This window comes from Pseudochaenichthys georgianus, chromosome 16 (assembly GCF_902827115.2).
Source record: "Pseudochaenichthys georgianus chromosome 16, fPseGeo1.2, whole genome shotgun sequence".
Taxonomy (NCBI): domain Eukaryota; kingdom Metazoa; phylum Chordata; class Actinopteri; order Perciformes; family Channichthyidae; genus Pseudochaenichthys; species Pseudochaenichthys georgianus.
In genome coordinates, this window is record NC_047518.2 from 43,655,504 (window position 1) to 43,675,242 (window position 19,739).

The window sequence follows — 19,739 nt, forward strand, 5'->3', positions numbered from 1 at the left end:
TCTCACACTGATATTCTGAACAATCTGTGCTGTTGTATTTGCTGTAAAGTGTCTCTACTGTAGGCTATTTTTATTTTATGTACAGCACTTTGGCTCGACCAAAAATCGTTTATAAATGTGCTATATAAATAAAACTTGATTTGATTGATTTGATTTGATTGGACTCAATGACATTTTGACAGAAGTTCTCAAAGATCTTTTAAAAAAAAAAAGTGTAAATGGTAGATTACAAGAACATCACATTTTAAAATGTTTTTGCAAACTGCTGCACATTTTGTCAGCTGGTTGACTGAATGTAATTATCCATTAAATACATTAACCAATCGGTTATCCATGTAATGCACATGCTTCTAGTGAAAAAGTGAGTTTTATAGTTGTTGGACTTGAAAACATCCACACTTTGACTCTCATGAATAATCATTTATAGCAATCATGTATTCTGGTACTAACGACTCACTGCTGACTTCATGGCATGCATTGACCGTCATGTATTTTATGCATCACTGAGTCAAAACAGTGTTTTTCAATCAATATAAAGAAATCCTGCGTAACTACAGTATAACTACGGAAAAATATGAGCAGCATGTTTTTTCGTCAGTGTTCACTTTAATCAATCTTACTTATTAATTCAGCCTCTTATTAGGCAAAACACGTAAATGCTCTGCACTTCTAAAAGTAGTGGAAATGTGTTGGTAAAAACGAACACGATGATGGGATGTGTTCGCTATTTATATCTAAAAATAGAGTTCTGCCCACTGATTCATGTTTGTGAAAACTGTAGTCGACCCACTATTCGTTACACTGCCCACCCCCCGGGGATTTTAGGCATTACGGGACGTTACATGGCGCGGATTCTTTCACACACACATACGGGTATTGGGCCGAGCGCGACACCGTACTTCCGGTATCCGCCGTTTTACGCGAGGTGCAAGCAGGCGTACACCGTCTAGGTGTTGCTAAGCTTCCTGTGCTGAATATCATAGTCTATTGCCTTAAAGAATATCTCGTCAACTCTAAAATACCACATATATGCAATGGCATGATAATATTATTGTGACATGTGGGGTATTCACCTGGTGTTTCCAGAAATTAGACTTAGATGCAGCCAAAATCGACGAAGGCCACTTTCGTTTTTTCCATACATCTGCAGGCAGTGTGTAAAGGCAATCCGACAACCCACACCGCTCCAGTTTACGCTGGTAACGACCTAAAGCACACCCCTCACGTCCAGAGATGTAATCCGAAGACATGCAGCGATTTCTTCGGTCGTTAATTCAGAAAAAAAACTTAGTGCGCTCTGCCTGGCTACGTTAGCTAGCTGTTTATATTTGCACTTCCAGGATATTTGCACCTCCAGGAAAATGGCGTATTTATATATATATATATATATATATATATGGCACGTGTTGCATTGTGGGTAGCTCGTGACGTCACTGTGTGTGAAAGAATCCAGCCAGGAGTATTTGGGATTGTTGCTCCAGCTGAGAGGAGGGATGGAGATGCGCAGAAAGCATCAGCACACCAGCAACTCCTCTTCATCATCATCATCATCATCATCATCATCATCATCATCATCATCATCATCATCATCATCATCATCATCATCATCATCATCATCATCATCATCATCATCACCACACACAACCAGAGACACAGTCGACCTGAATTATTTTAGTAGCGTAATTATCTAAACAACTCCCCGAGGAGTGCGTCAGTGGGAGGACGGAGTGAAGCGCGCGACTGTGATGCGACAGATGTTGGAAAAGTCTGGTTGGAGAGGAGGAAGAGGAGGAAGTGTCCTGGACAGAAATGAACACGTTTTTCTGTTGGCGACGGACGATGAGCAGTAAAGAGGTGGAAGCTCTGCTGCGATGTTTTCTGCTGTGAAAGCTTCAGCTGGTGAGTTTGCAATTCACCATTTATATACAAACATTTCGACACAAACAAAACTCAAACTAATGTTCAGGTTTGATCAGTTTGACTTTGGGACCTGAACACATCCACACTTTGACTCTCATTTCTATATCACCCAATCATTCTTTATAGCAATCATGATTTCTGTGGTAATAACGACTCACCGCGGACTTCGGAGCATGCATTGATCCTCATGTATTTATTATGCATCACTGAACTAATCCTTGAATGTTCCTATTGGTGCTGCTTAAAGTGTGCCAGTTCACTCTGTGGTCGTATTTACGCAATGTTAGCGTTACTATAATCCCAGAGGGATCTAGATCAAGACTTCATTATTTTTGCTATGGGTTCACTCCAATCTGATTTGATGTGGAACTAGAAAACATTTGTTGTGGTAGTTGTGTCTCCCTCTGGGGACTTTATAGTGTTGTCATTTTTCAAACCAAATGAAACCAAATTATAAAATGCCCCTAACACTGCTCGGATGGTGATAAGTATTCCCTTTGTTTTTATTAGATCTCTTCAAGCTTTCCTTAGACACCTAGAAGAAATCCCATTACCATTCAGCCTAGTTTCTCGTTGTTTGCGTAAATCCGCCTTTTTGTTGTTGTGTTGTTGTTGAGTTGCACTGTGCTTGTGAACAGTAATCCTATAGTTTGTTCCGTAAACCTGAAAAAGCGCCACGGCATGCAGACTGTGCTTTGACGCTGCAGCCTGATTTCCCTTTGGGACAGTGTGAGGCTATTTTAAATCAAGTTGCTTCACGGTGACTCTGATCAGCCCACAAACTCTCCCCTGTTATTTCATCATCATCTCACCTGCAGTGTGATATCAGCATTTCAGAGAGGCTGCAGAGGTGAAGTGCACGGCAGCAGCCTCTGTCCTCTCCTCCTGTGAGGACACACAATGTGGCTCTGGAGGAGCAGATCACCATCAAGGGACGACCAAGGATTTGACGCTTGGGATTCTGCCAAATGGGCAATTTAATCAGAAGGCATTTCATGCACAGGAAGTATGTCAGTCTCCTTGTTAGGGGATGACTTATCTGGACTGTTATATTGGGAAGCTGCTCCAGACTTAAATTGATTTCAGCTTCAGGCTAAGAAGTATGACAATCTTAAACTAGTTTCTGTGCTTTGACCTCAGAGGGAGAAATATACAGGCTTTACTTTATGTATGCTACATTTTAACTTACACAAGCATGTTGTCTGTACAATGAGATGCACTGTTCTGGCTGACGAAAGCATAACGTGTCGTACTAAAAACATTAAAAAGGGCCCCATTTAAAAAAAAACAAACAATCAGAGCAGACTGGGCTCTGGTTTCAGACAGAGGGTGAAAAGAGGTGCTGCAGCACAGGCAGTATGAGAAGAATAAAGAGCTTTTTTATCATTAAAGCATGGAAACATGTTGAGACACTACATACTGATATACACCTGAACATCAGCAGGAGAGGACTCTTTAAAGTAGGGACACCACATACTGATATACACCTGAACATCAGCAGGAGAGGACTCTTTAAAGTAGAGACACTACATACTGATATACACCTGAACATCAGCAGGAGAGGACTCTTTAAAGTAGAGACACTACATACTGATATACACCTGAATATCAGCAGGAGAGGACTCTTTAAAGTAGAGACACTACATACTGATATACACCTGAACATCAGCAGGAGAGGACTCTTTAAAGTAGAGACACTACACACTGATATACACCTGAACATCAGCAGGAGAGGACTCTTTAAAGTAGAGACACTACATACTGATATACACCTGAACATCAGCAGGAGAGGACTCTTTAAAGTAGGGACACCACATACTGATATACACCTGAACATCAGCAGGAGAGGACTCTTTAAAGTAGAGACACTACATACTGATATACACCTGAACATCAGCAGGAGAGGACTCTTTAAAGTAGAGACACTACATACTGATATACACCTGAATATCAGCAGGAGAGGACTCTTTAAAGTAGAGACACTACATACTGATATACACCTGAACATCAGCAGGAGAGGACTCTTTAAAGTAGAGACACTACACACTGATATACACCTGAACATCAGCAGGAGAGGACTCTTTAAAGTAGAGACACTACATACTGATATACACCTGAACATCAGCTGGAGAGGACTCTTTAAAGTAGAGACACTACACACTGATATACACCTGAACATCAGCAGGAGAGGACTCTTTAAAGTAGAGACACTACATACTGATATACACCTGCACATCAGCAGGAGAGGACTCTTTAAAGTAGAGACACTACACACTGATATACACCTGAACATCAGCAGGAGAGGACTCTTTAAAGTAGACAGGCTACATACTGATATATACCTGAACATGAGCAGGAGAGGACTCTTTAAAGTAGAGACACTACATACTGATATACACCTGAACATCAGCAGGAGAGGACTCTTTAAAGTAGAGACACTACATACTGATATACACCTGAACATCAGCAGGAGAGGACTCTTTAAAGTAGAGACACTACATACTGATATACACCTGGACATCAGCAGGAGAGGACTCTTTAAAGTAGAGACACTACATACTGATATACACCTGAACATCAGCAGGAGAGGACTCTTTAAAAAGTTACTAATTTGCCATGAAACCTGTGTTCTCCCCGAATAGAGCTCCAACATCTCGAAATGTCTCCCCTGCCCAGTCGGTTACCACCATTACAAGAGAGGTCTGAAGACATGTTGGGATTGAAGTGTGCATTCTGGCACTTTACAGCTCAACGTATCTGGCCTGGTTTGTAGGAAAAGAAGATGGGGGGAAAGCGGCAAAGTCTTTGACATAACATATTGAACAGCTCTCTTCAATGAATCCCGAGAATCTAACAGCATTTTAAAATCCCACATAAAAAAGCGTTACAGTATTTCACGGGGATCTGCTGAATCAGCCGCCTCAGACGCCTGAAATACAATCTGGATGTCATGTTTTGTCTTTTTCTTGTTTCTTTTTTGCAAGTTGTTCCATAATTTAAATGTCTTGAAGTGTCGGTTTGCCTTGAAGAGCTGAAATCAAACTTAGTTTTGAATACATCTTAAAGGTATTTCAGATTAGCAAAAGTATTGGCCTCCGACGAGGTTTGAAAACGTTTTCTCCGGCTCAGTCGCTTGCACCCACATGGTCCCATTTGATGAATTGAGAATAGTGGGTGACGGAGTTTTTCTCTGCAGCTTTGACTCCTTTCCAACAGCAGCTCCTTAGGCTTAGTCAAAGATGTTGGCGAGCTTCTGGGAGGAGATGAATCTGATCCGGGAACAATGCATCAAATCATCCCACCACATTATCAGTCTTTACAGCAGTGAGATTAACACCAGTGCTTGGTCTCTTTTGGAGGGTTTGCCCATGTCGCATCTATCCAGGGCAGAAACTGAGGAGCACAGCATTGTTGCACCCACTGGCACAGAAGCACTATTCAGGCCACAGTCCTCTGAAGTCTTTTGAAGATGAATAGTAAGATCAGATGTTCACTGCTACTGGAGAAATGCAGTTAGGGCATAAACACATCCTTGAATGGTACTCGCCCTGGGCTCGTGTCAGCCGCAGCCTTGTTGTTGTTTGACCCTGAAGAAAACATCTTTATGTTTGAGGGTTGCTTTCATGCCGCATTTTCCTTCTCCAAGATGCTCGTGTCCTTTCCAGTTCGATTATATTCATAGCGTATGCTTCTTGCCTCACAGGCATTTTACATAATGTACACAACTTGTTTTGAAAGAATCAAGTATTACACCATATTTCAGCCCGTCTCTTTTGCAGCTTCGATGACGGGTGTTAAAGCATGCTTAACAATCCCCATTCAACACACATATACTAGGGATGCACGATATTGGTTTTTTGAAACCGATACCGATAACTTCCTGCTTCTCAAGACCGAGACCGATAATAATATATTAAATGGACCTGTAGTTTTTGCACACCTGGTGGTAAAAAAAAGACTAGAGCATTACTACTATGAACAAAACAAAGCCAAGAACAGTTCTGACTCTTCAAGGTAACCATATTTATTTTCCCAAATAAACTTCTTGCCTTTTTCAAAAGCCTCGTCGATAGGTAAAAGCCCCGGTGCCTTTGCAGCTGGCTTTGGATTTGCCGCTAGTTTAGCAGCGCAGGCGTACGCTTTTAACACACCATCGTAGCCATGGCGATGTTTCAGGCGACTAATCAGGTTGGAAGTATTATAGCTCGTTGCCTTTTTCCCTCCTCGTGGAACTTCTGCATCGCATTTGTTAAAACAAATAGCAAGCGAACTATCTAACTCTGAAACTTTGAAATAGTCCCATGCTACCGACGACATGTTTGTTTGCTGTCCTGGCTTCACGGCCGCACGCCGTTTACGTCACAGCCAGGCATGAGTTAGGGAGCGCTGGATTTGTGAAGAACTCCCCTCTTCCTAAACCACTAACACCACAGTACTGGCAAAACGGGAGGAGCCGAGTGAAAAACAAGTGCCCCTCATCCCAATCCACCCACACCGCAGTATCTTTTTCTTTTTTTTTACCCAAAACATATATTGTATATTATCGGTAGAGATGTCCCGATCCGATCACGTGATCGGGGATCAAAGCCGATCACGTGATTTTAAAAAGATCGGGGATCGGGAGAAAAAAATCGGGGATCGGGATCTTTTTTTTTTTTTTAATAAAATATTTTTTTTTATTTAATGTTACAAAACAAAAATGACCATGTTCACGTCTTAAAGTCATCTTGAGGACTTAGTTTTGGTTTAAAATTACACAACATCATGTATGTGTTGCTTTCTTTGGGCTTGTTCAGACCTGGTTGCTTATTTCTCTGAAATCTGGCAACAGAGTGGGCGCAGTGTCTAATAGTAGCAGGAAGCTAACGAGAGGCTACGTTCAGCTGGTGACTCGGGAGTCGGGACAGAGAAAATGTCAGGAGTTTGGAAGTATTATAAAATTGAAAGCGAAGGCAGTGTAACAGCCAGATGCAATGTTTGCAAGGCGGAGGTTCCGCGTGGTAGAAAGAACAGAGCTACGTTCAACACGACCAATCTAATACGCTACCTGAGAAACAAACACCAACAACAACACGACGAGTACACAGCGGCCACTCGGTAACGGCACTGAAACAACCGACACTTTCAGAGACTTTCAAAAGGAAAGAGAAACTGCCCCAGAACAGAGAAAAGGCCAACACAATAACAGCCAAGATAGCTGAATTCAGCGCGTTGGATGACCAGCCGTTATCTGTTACCTTTTTTTTCTCTTAATGCATTGCATAAAGATCGGATCGGGAAAAATCGGTATCGGCAGATTGTCAAAATCAAATGATCGGAATCGGATCGGGAGCAAAAAAAGGTGATCGGGACATCCCTAATTATCGGGGCTATTAATACTTTTATCGGGTTTATCGGGATGACGTCATACTTCCTAATATCAGGCCGATAATTAGCGTGCACCACTAATATATACTCATGGTTCTTATACATTAATACAGAGCAGGTTCAATCGAAGACTTTCAATCAAACGACAATGGACAGGCAACTTGTTGGAAGCCCAGCAATTATACTGAGAGGAAGTAATGTCTGGAAGGTTATGACAAGACAAATGATAGATTTGGCAAATAAAAATGGGAGCATGCATTGACCCTTGATTGGGGGACAATTGACACGCCTCTGCATCAGCCAATCCGCTTGCTACTCTTTCATAAAAGCACTGCTGTACTTGATCAAAATGGTGGAACGAACTCCCCATTAATATCAGGACTGCAGAAAGACTACAGCTACACAGCCAATGTATACTTTCAGGATTATTGCTGTTTTTTGTTTCTATCTTCAGAGTTGATTGCACTCATTGCTGCTTGGGACAAAGGTATCAGCTAAATGAAATGTCAAGGTGTGGCAGGGTGGAACTGGGTACTTATTGGTAATGAGTAAGAGACTTTGGGGGCATCTGGTGGACAGGTTGGGTATTACAAGGTCAGCAAACATACTCATTTGATGCGTCCTATAGCAGCTCAGGGAAGCTTATCGGGACCTATTCCTTAACCTATCCATCTTGATTGCATACATTTGTCTTTATCCTTAAAGCGGATACGGATTTCCTTTAGGTTATGCCCTTTTAGTCTCCATCTGTCATGCTATTGCCTCTTGAGAGTGTTTCTTAGGCATGCCAAGATTATTTATACCGCTAAAGGCATAAGAACAACATTTAATGACACTATAAACAGCATATGCAACTCTGTCCCTCCACATCTTGCAAAACAACAATGCTAATAACTTCCTGAAGCCGTCTATCGGACAACAGTTCATGTGGTTATTGGCTCTTTGTGTGTGGGTGTAAAAGAAAGGTTTTATATTGCAGCTCAGGCTCTCTTTTGTCCAACAGCTACTGCCTCCACTCGGTACAATTGAATGCACACAGTGAATGCCTTCAAGTGCACACTGTAACAAGCGCCCTTAACCTCAGAACTGGTTTTATTGCACGAAGACTACAAAGTGATCCACAAGACAGATTTCTTAGACGCACAGAGATGAGAGAGGTCACTGTGATGCAACCAGGAAGAGGCTATGACCACTGGTTTGGGTTTGGACGACAAAAAGATCTTTTTCTTCTCAAGCAAATTGAACTCTTAACAACCTTGCCGATTCTTCTTCTTCTATTCATTCCAGACAATCTGAGCTTGCTGCTATTGAAAACATCCATTCGTGTCCAGCAGAGCAGAACATGACATATATAAAAGACGCATTTACTGGCAGTTCAATAATGATTTCATAAGCATGTGTCCATGTTCTGTACCCATGTGGCCAAGGTCATGGGGGTTGGAGCCTATTTAGCATGCTGTAGGCAAGAGGCAGTCTTTTAGAGCTGGCCAGTCCTTCAGGGGGGTCCAACAATGACGTATAAAGTCATTGATATGATGTCAAATGATGAGGTATAGAAGGATCCTAGCTTATAACGTCAACAGCGTCTTTAGTTAAGGCCCTGTCACACTGTCCCGAAATTGACACCCGATGGACACACGATAAAGGAAATGTTCAAATTCGGCTGTGATCGTAGCAACATCGGGCCATTCGTGAGGGCATCTAAGCCATCGTATGACCGCCGGTGGAGTTTCTCAGGCTCCGGCAGCAACTTCGTGAGCGGCAACTTCGTAAGGCACTCGTGAGGGCATCTTGTCAAATCGTGTCATCTTCGTGTTATCATCGGTGCATTCGCCCTCACTCTGATCGGGGCGAATGCCCGATGGCACCGAGGATAACAAGATGCCCTCACGATGGCCTTACGAAGGGCAAAATTGACACACGAATTCAACACGAAAATGAACCTTCGCAAGGTCCTTCGGCAATTTTTTGGCATGCCAAAGATTTTGCCTCCGCTCACGAAGTTGCTGCCGGAGCCTGAGAAACTCCACCGGCGGTCATACGATGGCTTAGATGCCCTCACGAATGGCCCGATGTTGCTACAATCACAGCCGAATTTGAACATTTCCTTTATCGTGTGTCCATCGGGTTGTTTTATTGCACAACAAAATCATGTAAATATATTATGTAAATAACCCAATTTGTGTTCTGTGAAACTAAAAAGGATATAATATATTATTTTGAAGGACAGTTGACAGGAAATTGTTGTTGTTATGGAAACAACATTACGGAGAAAACGTAATATTTTCTACATATAAAGACGGAGAAAGTAAAGAACAAAGTCTGAAGATATCAGTACAGTATCATAGTACTGTAACATAATTGTTTGTGGTACTTTCATTGCAGTTGTATGTCTTAAATGTAATGTAAATGTTGCCTTCGTGTGGTTCGGGGCCATCTTCGTGCGAAATTCACAATTCCATATTCGTGTGTCCATCGGGTGTCAATTTCGGGACAGTGTGACAGGGCCTTTAAAGGGCTTGTTCTGTACCCTTGCCCTCCAAAGGCATCCACCCCTCTCTGTGGAAACGCCAAGACTACCACCACCACAAACATTGACAGTATTGGTCATTTGTTCTAATGCTTGAAACAATTGCTGTTCAAGCATTCTCGACAAGTGACCTTGCAGTTGTTCGGGGGTCCTTCCTCGGTAGCCGAGGCAGAAACAGTGTGCGGTTGTAGCAAAAGCACAAAACCTCTCAAAGGTTTGTTTTTGCTTAGATTTCTCATCAGAATCAAGGGCCTGAGGAGATGTGATGTTGTGTGTTTCACTATTGAGATTTGGCTTGACTTTAAGAGGAGGTCAGGGTTGATTTATTTATTTAATTTATGTAATGGTTTATTTGGCAGGGACAATGCACGGTAATGAACACTTAAAACATTAAAATGTATCAAGCGTAACAGTGCCAGATTTAGCTTTGAGCTAATTTCCACCTGCAGTCCCTCACATACAACATTTAAGAAGATTACATTTTACAAACTTAGCACAAAAAAAATACATGATATGCAAAAAGTGCAAAAGAGCAAGAGCAGCATACACACGTATTTATGCCATGGCAGTAGAATATAGCAGCGACGACATATAAGGTGCCAGAGGAGATACTGCATACTGATATACACCTGAACATCAGCAGGAGAGGACTCTTTAAAGTAGAGACACTACAAACTGATATACACCTGAACATCAGGAGGAGAGGACTCTTTAAAGTAGAGACACTACATACTGATATACACCTGAACATCAGCAGGAGAGGACTCTTTAAAGTAGAGACACTACATACTGATATACACCTGAACATGAGCAGGAGAGGACTCTTTAAAGTATAGACACTACATACTGATATACACCTGAACATCAGCAGGAGAGGACTCTTTAAAGTAGAGACACTACATACTGATATACACCTGAACATCAGCAGGAGAGGACTCTTTAAAGTAGAGACACGCCATACTGATAAACACCTGAACATCAGCAGGAGAGGACTCTTTAAAGTAGAGACACTACATACTGATATACACCTGAACATCAGCAGGAGAGGACTCTTTAAAGTAGAGACACTACATACTGATATACACCTGAACATCAGCAGGAGAGGACTCTTTAAAGTAGAGACACTACATACTGATATACACCTGAACATCAGCAGGAGAGGACTCTTTAAAGTAGAGACACTACATACTGATATACACCTGAACATCAGCAGGAGAGGACTCTTTAAAGTAGAGACACTACACACTGATATACACCTGAACATCAGCAGGAGAGGACTCTTTAAAGTAGAGACACTGCACACTGATATACACCTGAACATCAGCAGGAGAGGACTCTTTAAAGTAGAGACACTACATACTGATATACACCTGAACATCAGCAGGAGAGGACTCTTTAAAGTAGAGACACTACATACTGATATACACCTGAACATCAGCAGGAGAGGACTCTTTAAAGTAGAGACACTACATACTGATATACACCTGAGCATCAGCAGGAGAGGACTCTTTAAAGTAGAGACACAGATATACACCTGAACATCAGCAGGAGAGGACTCTTTAAAGTAGAGACACTACATACTGATATACACCTGAACATCAGCAGGAGAGGACTCTTTAAAGTAGAGACACTACATACTGATATACACCTGAACATCAGCTGGAGAGGACTCTTTAAAGTAGAAACCCTACATACTGATATACACCTGAACATCAGCTGGAGAGGACTCTTTAAAGTAGAGACACTACATACTGATATACACCTGAACATCAGCAGGAGAGGACTCTTTAAAGGAGAGACACTACATACTGATATACACCTGAACATGAGCAGGAGAGGACTCTTTAAAGTATAGACACTACATACTGATATACACCTGAACATCAGCAGGAGAGAACTCTTTAAAGTAGAGACACTACATACTGATATACATCTGAACATCAGCAGGAGAGGACTCTTTAAAGTAGAGACGCTACATACTGATATACACCTGAACATCAGCAGGAGAGGACTCTTTAAAGTAGAGACACTACATACTGATATACACCTGAACATCAGCAGGAGAGGACTCTTTAAAGTAGAGACACTACATACTGATATACACCTGGACATCAGCAGGAGAGGACTCTTTAAAGTAGAGACACTACATACTGATATACACCTGAACATCAGCAGGAGAGGACTCTTTAACGTAGAGACACTATATACTGATATACACCTGAACATCAGCAAGAGAGGACTCTTTAAAGTAGAGACACTACATACTGATATACACCTGAACATCAGCAGGAGAGGACTCTTTAAAGTAGAGACACTACATACTGATATACACCTGAACATCAGCAGGAGGGGACTCTTTAAAGGAGAGACACTACATACTGATATACACCTGAACATCAGCAGGAGGGGACTCTTTAAAGTAGAGACAATACATACTGATATACACCTGAACATTAGCAGGAGAGGACTCTTTAAAGTAGAGACACTACACACTGATATACACCTGAACATCAGCAGGAGAGGACTCTTTAAAGTAGAGGCACTACACACTGATATACACCTGAACATCAGCAGGAGAGGACTCTTTAAAGTAGAGACACTACATACTGATATACACCTGAACATCAGCAGGAGAGGACTCTTTAAAGTAGAGACACTACATACTGATATACACCTGAACATCTACAGGAGAGGACTCTTTAAAGTAGAGACACTGCATACTGATATACACCTGAACATCAGCAGGAGAGGACTCTTTAAAGTAGAGACACTACATACTGATATACACCTGAACATCAGCAGGAGAGGATTCTTTAAAGTAGAGACACTACATACTGAAATACACCTGAACATCAGCAGGAGAGGACTCTTTAAAGAAGAGACACTACATACTGATATACACCTGAACATCAGCAGGAGAGGACTCTTTAAAGTAGAGACACTACATACTGATATACACCTGAACATCAGCAGGAGAGGACTCTTTAAAGTAGAGACACTACATACTGATATACACCTGAACATCAGCAGGAGAGGACTCTTTAAAGTAGAGACACTACATACTGATATACACCTGCACATCAGCAGGAGAGGACTCTTTAAAGTAGAGACACTACATACTGATATACACCTGAACATCAGCAGGAGAGGACTCTTTAAAGTAGAGACACTACATACTGATATACACCTGAACATCAGCAGGAGAGGACTCTTTAAAGTAGAGGCACTACATACTGATATACACCTGAACATCAGCAGGAGAGGACTCTTTAAAGTAGAGGCACTACATACTGATATACACCTGAACATCAGCAGGAGAGGACTCTTTAAAGTAGAGACACTACATACTGATACACACCTGAACATCAGCAGGAGAGGACTCTTTAAAGTAGAGACACTACATACTGATATACACCTGAACATCAGCAGGAGAGGACTCTTTAAAGTAGAGACACTACATACTGATATACACCTGAACATCAGCTGGAGAGGACTCTTTAAAGTAGAGACACTACATACTGATATACACCTGAACATCAGCAGGAGAGGACTCTTTAAAGTAGAGACACTACATACTGATATACACCTGAACTTCAGCAGGAGAGGACTCTTTAAAGTAGAGACACTACATACTGATATACACCTGAACATCAGCAGGAGAGGACTCTTTAAAGTAGAGACACTACATACTGATATACACCTGAACATCAGCAGGAGAGGACTCTTTAAAGTAGAGGCACTACATACTGATATACACCTGAACATCAGCAGGAGAGGACTCTTTAAAGTAGAGGCACTACATACTGATATACACCTGAACATCAGCAGGAGAGGACTCTTTAAAGTAGAGACACTACATACTGATATACACCTGAACATCAGCAGGAGAGGACTCTTTAAAGTAGAGACACTACATACTGATATACACCTGAACATCAGCAGGAGAGGACTCTTTAAAGTAGAGACACTACATACTGATATACACCTGAACATCAGCAGGAGAGGACTGTTTAAAGTAGAGACACTACATACTGATATACACCTGAACATCAGAAGGAGTGGACTCTTTAAAGTAGAGACACTACATACTGATATACACCTGGACATCAGCAGGAGAGGACTCTTTAAAGAAGAGACACTACTTACTGATATACACCTGAACATCAGCAGGAGAGGACTCTTTAAAGAAGAGACACTACATACTGATATACACCTGAACATCAGCAGGAGAGGACTCTTTAAAGAAGAGACACTACATACTGATATACACCTGAACATCAGCAGGAGAGGACTCTTTAAAGTAGAGACACTACATACTGATATACACCTGAACATCAGCAGGAGAGGACTCTTTAAAGTAGAGACACTACATACTGATATACACCTGAACATCAGCAGGAGAGGACTCTTTAAAGTAGAGACACTACATACTGAAATACACCTGAACATCAGCAGGAGAGGACTCTTTAAAGAAGAGACACTACATACTGATATACACCTGAACATCAGCAGGAGAGGACTCTTTAAAGTAGAGACACTACATACTGATATACACCTGAACATCAGCAGGAGAGGACTCTTTAAAGTAGAGACACTACATACTGATATACACCTGCACATCAGCAGGAGAGGACTCTTTAAAGTAGAGACACTACATACTGATATACACCTGAACATCAGCAGGAGAGGACTCTTTAAAGTAGAGACACTACATACTGATATACACCTGAACATCAGCAGGAGAGGACTCTTTAAAGTAGAGGCACTACATACTGATATACACCTGAACATCAGCAGGAGAGGACTCTTTAAAGTAGAGGCACTACATACTGATATACACCTGAACATCAGCAGGAGAGGACTCTTTAAAGTAGAGACACTACATACTGATATACACCTGAACATCAGCAGGAGAGGACTCTTTAAAGTAGAGACACTACATACTGATATACACCTGAACATCAGCAGGAGAGGACTCTTTAAAGTAGAGACACTACATACTGATATACACCTGAACATCAGCAGGAGAGGACTCTTTAAAGTAGAGACACTACATACTGATATACACCTGAACATCAGCAGGAGAGGACTCTTTAAAGTAGAGACACTACATACTGATATACACCTGAACATCTACAGGAGAGGACTCTTTAAAGTAGAGACACTGCATACTGATATACACCTGAACATCAGCAGGAGAGGACTCTTTAAAGTAGAGACACTACATACTGATATACACCTGAACATCAGCAGGAGAGGACTCTTTAAAGTAGAGACACTACATACTGATATACACCTGAACATCAGCAGGAGAGGACTCTTTAAAGTAGAGACACTACATACTGATATACACCTGCACATCAGCAGGAGAGGACTCTTTAAAGTAGAGACACTACATACTGATATACACCTGAACATCAGCAGGAGAGGACTCTTTAAAGTAGAGACACTACATACTGATATACACCTGAACATCAGCAGGAGAGGACTCTTTAAAGTAGAGGCACTACATACTGATATACACCTGAACATCAGCAGGAGAGGACTCTTTAAAGTAGAGGCACTACATACTGATATACACCTGAACATCAGCAGGAGAGGACTCTTTAAAGTAGAGACACTACATACTGATATACACCTGAACATCAGCAGGAGAGGACTCTTTAAAGTAGAGACACTACATACTGATATACACCTGAACATCAGCAGGAGAGGACTCTTTAAAGTAGAGACACTACATACTGATATACACCTGAACATCAGCAGGAGAGGACTCTTTAAAGTAGAGACACTACATACTGATATACACCTGAACATCAGCAGGAGAGAACTCTTTAAAGTAGAGACACTACATACTGATATACACCTGAACATCAGCAGGAGAGGACTCTTTAAAGAAGAGACACTACATACTGATATACACCTGAACATCAGCAGGAGAGGACTCTTTAAAGTAGAGACACTACATACTGATATACACCTGAACATCAGCAGGAGAGGACTCTTAATCCCCAGAACACTGTACAGCGCTGACGTCTCTGACCCTGTTTTTGACTTTGCCGGGGGGCTGAGTTAAAAACCAGGTGGCATCGTGGATCTGACGTCAGATTAGCACGCAGGCCGTTACATGTGCCAAAGAGGAGAAGCTCCACCTGCACGGCAGAGGGGGGATTATGGAGCTGATCGCTTTTCTTTGAAATCACAATATGACAAAAACAAACGTCCCCTCATTTCTAAAAGCGTGTTGAGTTATGAAAGGTGTAGCTGTCTTTGACATAACCTTTCCTTTTTAGACGAAAGAATGAGCAAGATAACTGAGGACATTTCTACAGCTTCACGAGAGAAGCTTCTTCCACGTATTATACTTTGCACCTTTGCTTTCTTCACAGATCCCCTTTTCTCCTTGTTTTCCCGAGTGTTTTATCCTAATTAGGTTCATTTTTATTGCGTGTGTCTTTTTTCCATCCCTGTAATTGCTTTTTTCAGCATGTTTACAACATTTGTCTCGCGTCTCAATGTTCTCCTTTTTGCTTGATTGCTTTCTTTTGCCTCATTTTGTTTTTCTTTGTTTCTTTTAATGAAACATTAACACATGAAGTTGCCCTGAGAGCTTTGAAATTATTGTTATGTTCACATATAGTTTGTACTGTGGCCCTGAAGGCTCAACACAAACCAAATCAAACACAAATAATTACAAACATTTCAAGCTAAAAACATAAATACCGATTTGACAAGACTTTAGCAGAATTGAAAAGAAAACGGTGCAGGACACTTGGAAACGGTTTCCAGGTGAATACACAACGTGACAAAAGGCCAGTTAAAAGCAGATATCTTCAAAAACATTACATTTCTTGATAGTTTGGTCTATAAAATATAAGAAATAGTTAAATGTCCATCCCAGTTCCTCAAAGTCCACCCGTACGAACAAATGCCAAACTTCATTGCATCTCATCAAAAGGTAGTCTGTGGAATAACTGTAATGATGCACTGAAATGTTGTGCCAATCTAAACTGTGAAAGTATTATTTACGAGCCAAATCATTAATGGTTATGAACAGGACCTGTAAAATCCCATTTGTTATTTCTTCTAAAAGTAATCTATTTCTGATTGTATTTTTTTGTACTTTGTTATAATTATTATTTTGAGTGAGAAAAAAATAAATATATATCATTATTATTGTTGTATGTTTTGTTTCTGACATGTTCAATACATTGAAGCAAGTCTCCACAGTGGAGAGGATAACAACACGTGACCTTTGACCCTTTACCACAAATACTTGTTTACTTCTTTTGGTGTATCAGAACAAAGTCGCCCTACAACTGCTATATCTGAGTACTTCTGAGTACCTTGTTAATTCAACATGTATATTTGCTACTTTCTTGTTTATGTCTTTTAATTTATTGTTCAATGTCATGTCTTTTTTATGCTGCTCCAACGCAAACATTTCCCAAATTGGGATCAATAAAAAACGATGTTTTCTTCTTCTCCCGCTGCATTGAGGAACATTCATTTCTCGTCAAAGAGTCCCTCTATAACAAAACCACGAGGCACATGTTTGATATTTAAAAAAACAGTGTTCAACTCAACATTGTATAAGGATGTAATAGCAGGAGAAGTCCACAGCCCCCTGATGCAGTTTGACCAGTGTTTGACCCGTTCCAGGTCAAGTGTCCCATCGATGAGCAGCTCTGTAATGCGTGGCCTGCTCCCATCCCTCCGCTGCGCGTCCGTGTCTCCGACAAATCATCGCCGTTATCTGAGACGACCTAATTTGTCACATCACATCGACGCTGCGCTGAGACTAATTCCCTTCCCTCATTTACTTGTGCTATTATTAATATCGCAGACGGTGCACTTTGCGCGACGGCACATACTTAACTCTCTCCTCGACGGAAACAGAAATCACAGCAGAGAAGACACGTGTGAGTGGATCTGTCACTGTGACCCACTTCTACTACACACACATACTCATAATGCGTCTGTCCATCTCTCTCTGTCTTTTTATTGCAAACATATTCACTTTTTAAACGCAATTGTAGGTTTAGAAAAGCGTTCTTTTAACTTCCTAGCGAACAGGCACATACTACTACACTACTTCATAGAATAAACCAATCATGAACCGCATGACCTTCCCCCTGGTGGCATAAACATGCATGTGCAGGTCAACAATTAATCTTATGGGTGCTAGACAATCATATTAGCCCTCTTTCTTTTTCATGTGATCCATGTTTTACCTTTACCTAATCCACCTGGGATACCAAACTGTATGAAGAGGAAAATAGCAGTAATTAAATAATACAAAATAAACAAGGTACACCAATTGCATTTGCGTTGCATATTTCATTACAGGTCAAATAAATGCAAGTGACATTAAAAAGGACAGACAATAATAATCATTTGCAAGTAGGAAATATCATTTGGGGTTTCTATTCATGCTTCAAGGTTAAACAAACCATAGAGTGGCTGAATATACATGTGTCCACCTTTCATCTGAGGATTTGTGTGCAAGTGAGTTATTTCCTGGTATGTCTCTTTCAAAATGCTTACAGCAGCAGGTGAATGCAACAACAAGGACACAACACATCCATACTGTAAAAAAAGCACAACCCTTGCATCTACCTCACACACACCGACAAATACACACTGTAACAACACACACCTGTTGACACTGCCATAACAGATCTCAGGTCAGTTAGCTCTTCAGTAAAAAAGGAACCATTTCAGAATAAGGTTCCTTAAACACGTCAACATTCAGATGAAATGTGTTTCAAAGGACCGGCGGCAACAATTAATATAATCCTATTTGTCACAGACACACACTCGCAGCCACATTGACACATTTACTGCCCCCCCGAACCCCTCCTCAGTGATATTAGTATTCATGGGTCTGCATGTACCGCACAGCCTTTTAGAAATGGCTCGCTTACCCGCTTTGAGTCATTGAAAAAGCGCTATAATAAATATAAGGATTATTAGGGTCTGAGACCTGAGGTCGGCGAAGACCCTATTGCAATGACTTCAGATGATGGCTACTAGTCCGGCCCTCAACAGCTCTTTGTCAAATATGGGGTGTCACCATATGCCGTTGCCATGGCAACTCATCCCTCACCATAAGACACGATGTTGCCGTTGCTCCTATGAAAATGGTCCAAACGGCACCAGATGATGGCTAATGCTCCGGCCCTGAACAGCTCCATGTCAATTATGGGGTGTCATCATCGCATCCCTCGCCGTTAAGCACGATATTGCTATAACTCCTGTGCAAGTGGTCAAACTTCACGTGTGCTAACGGTACAGCCCTAAAGACACATGTCAGTTTTGAGATTTTGTCAAAGGCCATTGACACGTATGATGTTTGTTTGTTGCTGCTTTGTACAACTGAATTTCCCCTCGGGGATTAATAAAGGTTCATCTTATCTTAGTCAATCTTAAAAAATCATTTCCATGTCAAAAAAGTCACAGTTTGTCTTAAAACTGTTGAAATATAAGACTATGAAAAATACGCAACTAGAAAGACTACAAGTCCCAGAGGCACGTAAGTGAATTTAGCTAGCTGTCATTAACGTTACACATTACACTCGTGGTACTCACCGAAACCTTCCCGCATCCTGGCTCTTACGGAACAGACCAACTCCCCTTTGTGGCACACGGCCAGACTTGTAGTGATTTTCACCTCTTTTAATACTTTTCGCTTCGTTCTGAAAGAAAGAGGTGAAATGTGCTAACGTGACGACCATCTTGGTGTTGGTGACGTGTGCAAGACCTGAGATGTAGTTCATTCAGCGCTTCACACAAAACAATGTGTTACTTCACAGTTTTACGACCATTTTTTTTTTTTTTACTTGCAACATTATCTTTTTAATTGTCAAACATCATATGTGTAATTCGTGGCACAAGTCGAGAGAAAGATTATCTTATGCCA

The 19,739-nt window shown here is 41.3% G+C and overlaps 1 protein-coding gene across 1 annotated transcript in view; it reads left to right on the forward strand.

Moving 5' to 3' along the window:
- Positions 1 to 1,655: 1,655 nt before the first annotated feature.
- Positions 1,656 to 19,739, forward strand: part of lingo4b (leucine rich repeat and Ig domain containing 4b) — a 42,760-nt gene continuing 24,676 nt past the window's right edge. Inside the window, exon 1 of the mRNA XM_034102305.1 lies at positions 1,656 to 1,899. The gene's annotated coding sequence lies outside the window, so the exon portion shown is untranslated. The remainder of the gene's footprint in view (positions 1,900 to 19,739) is intronic.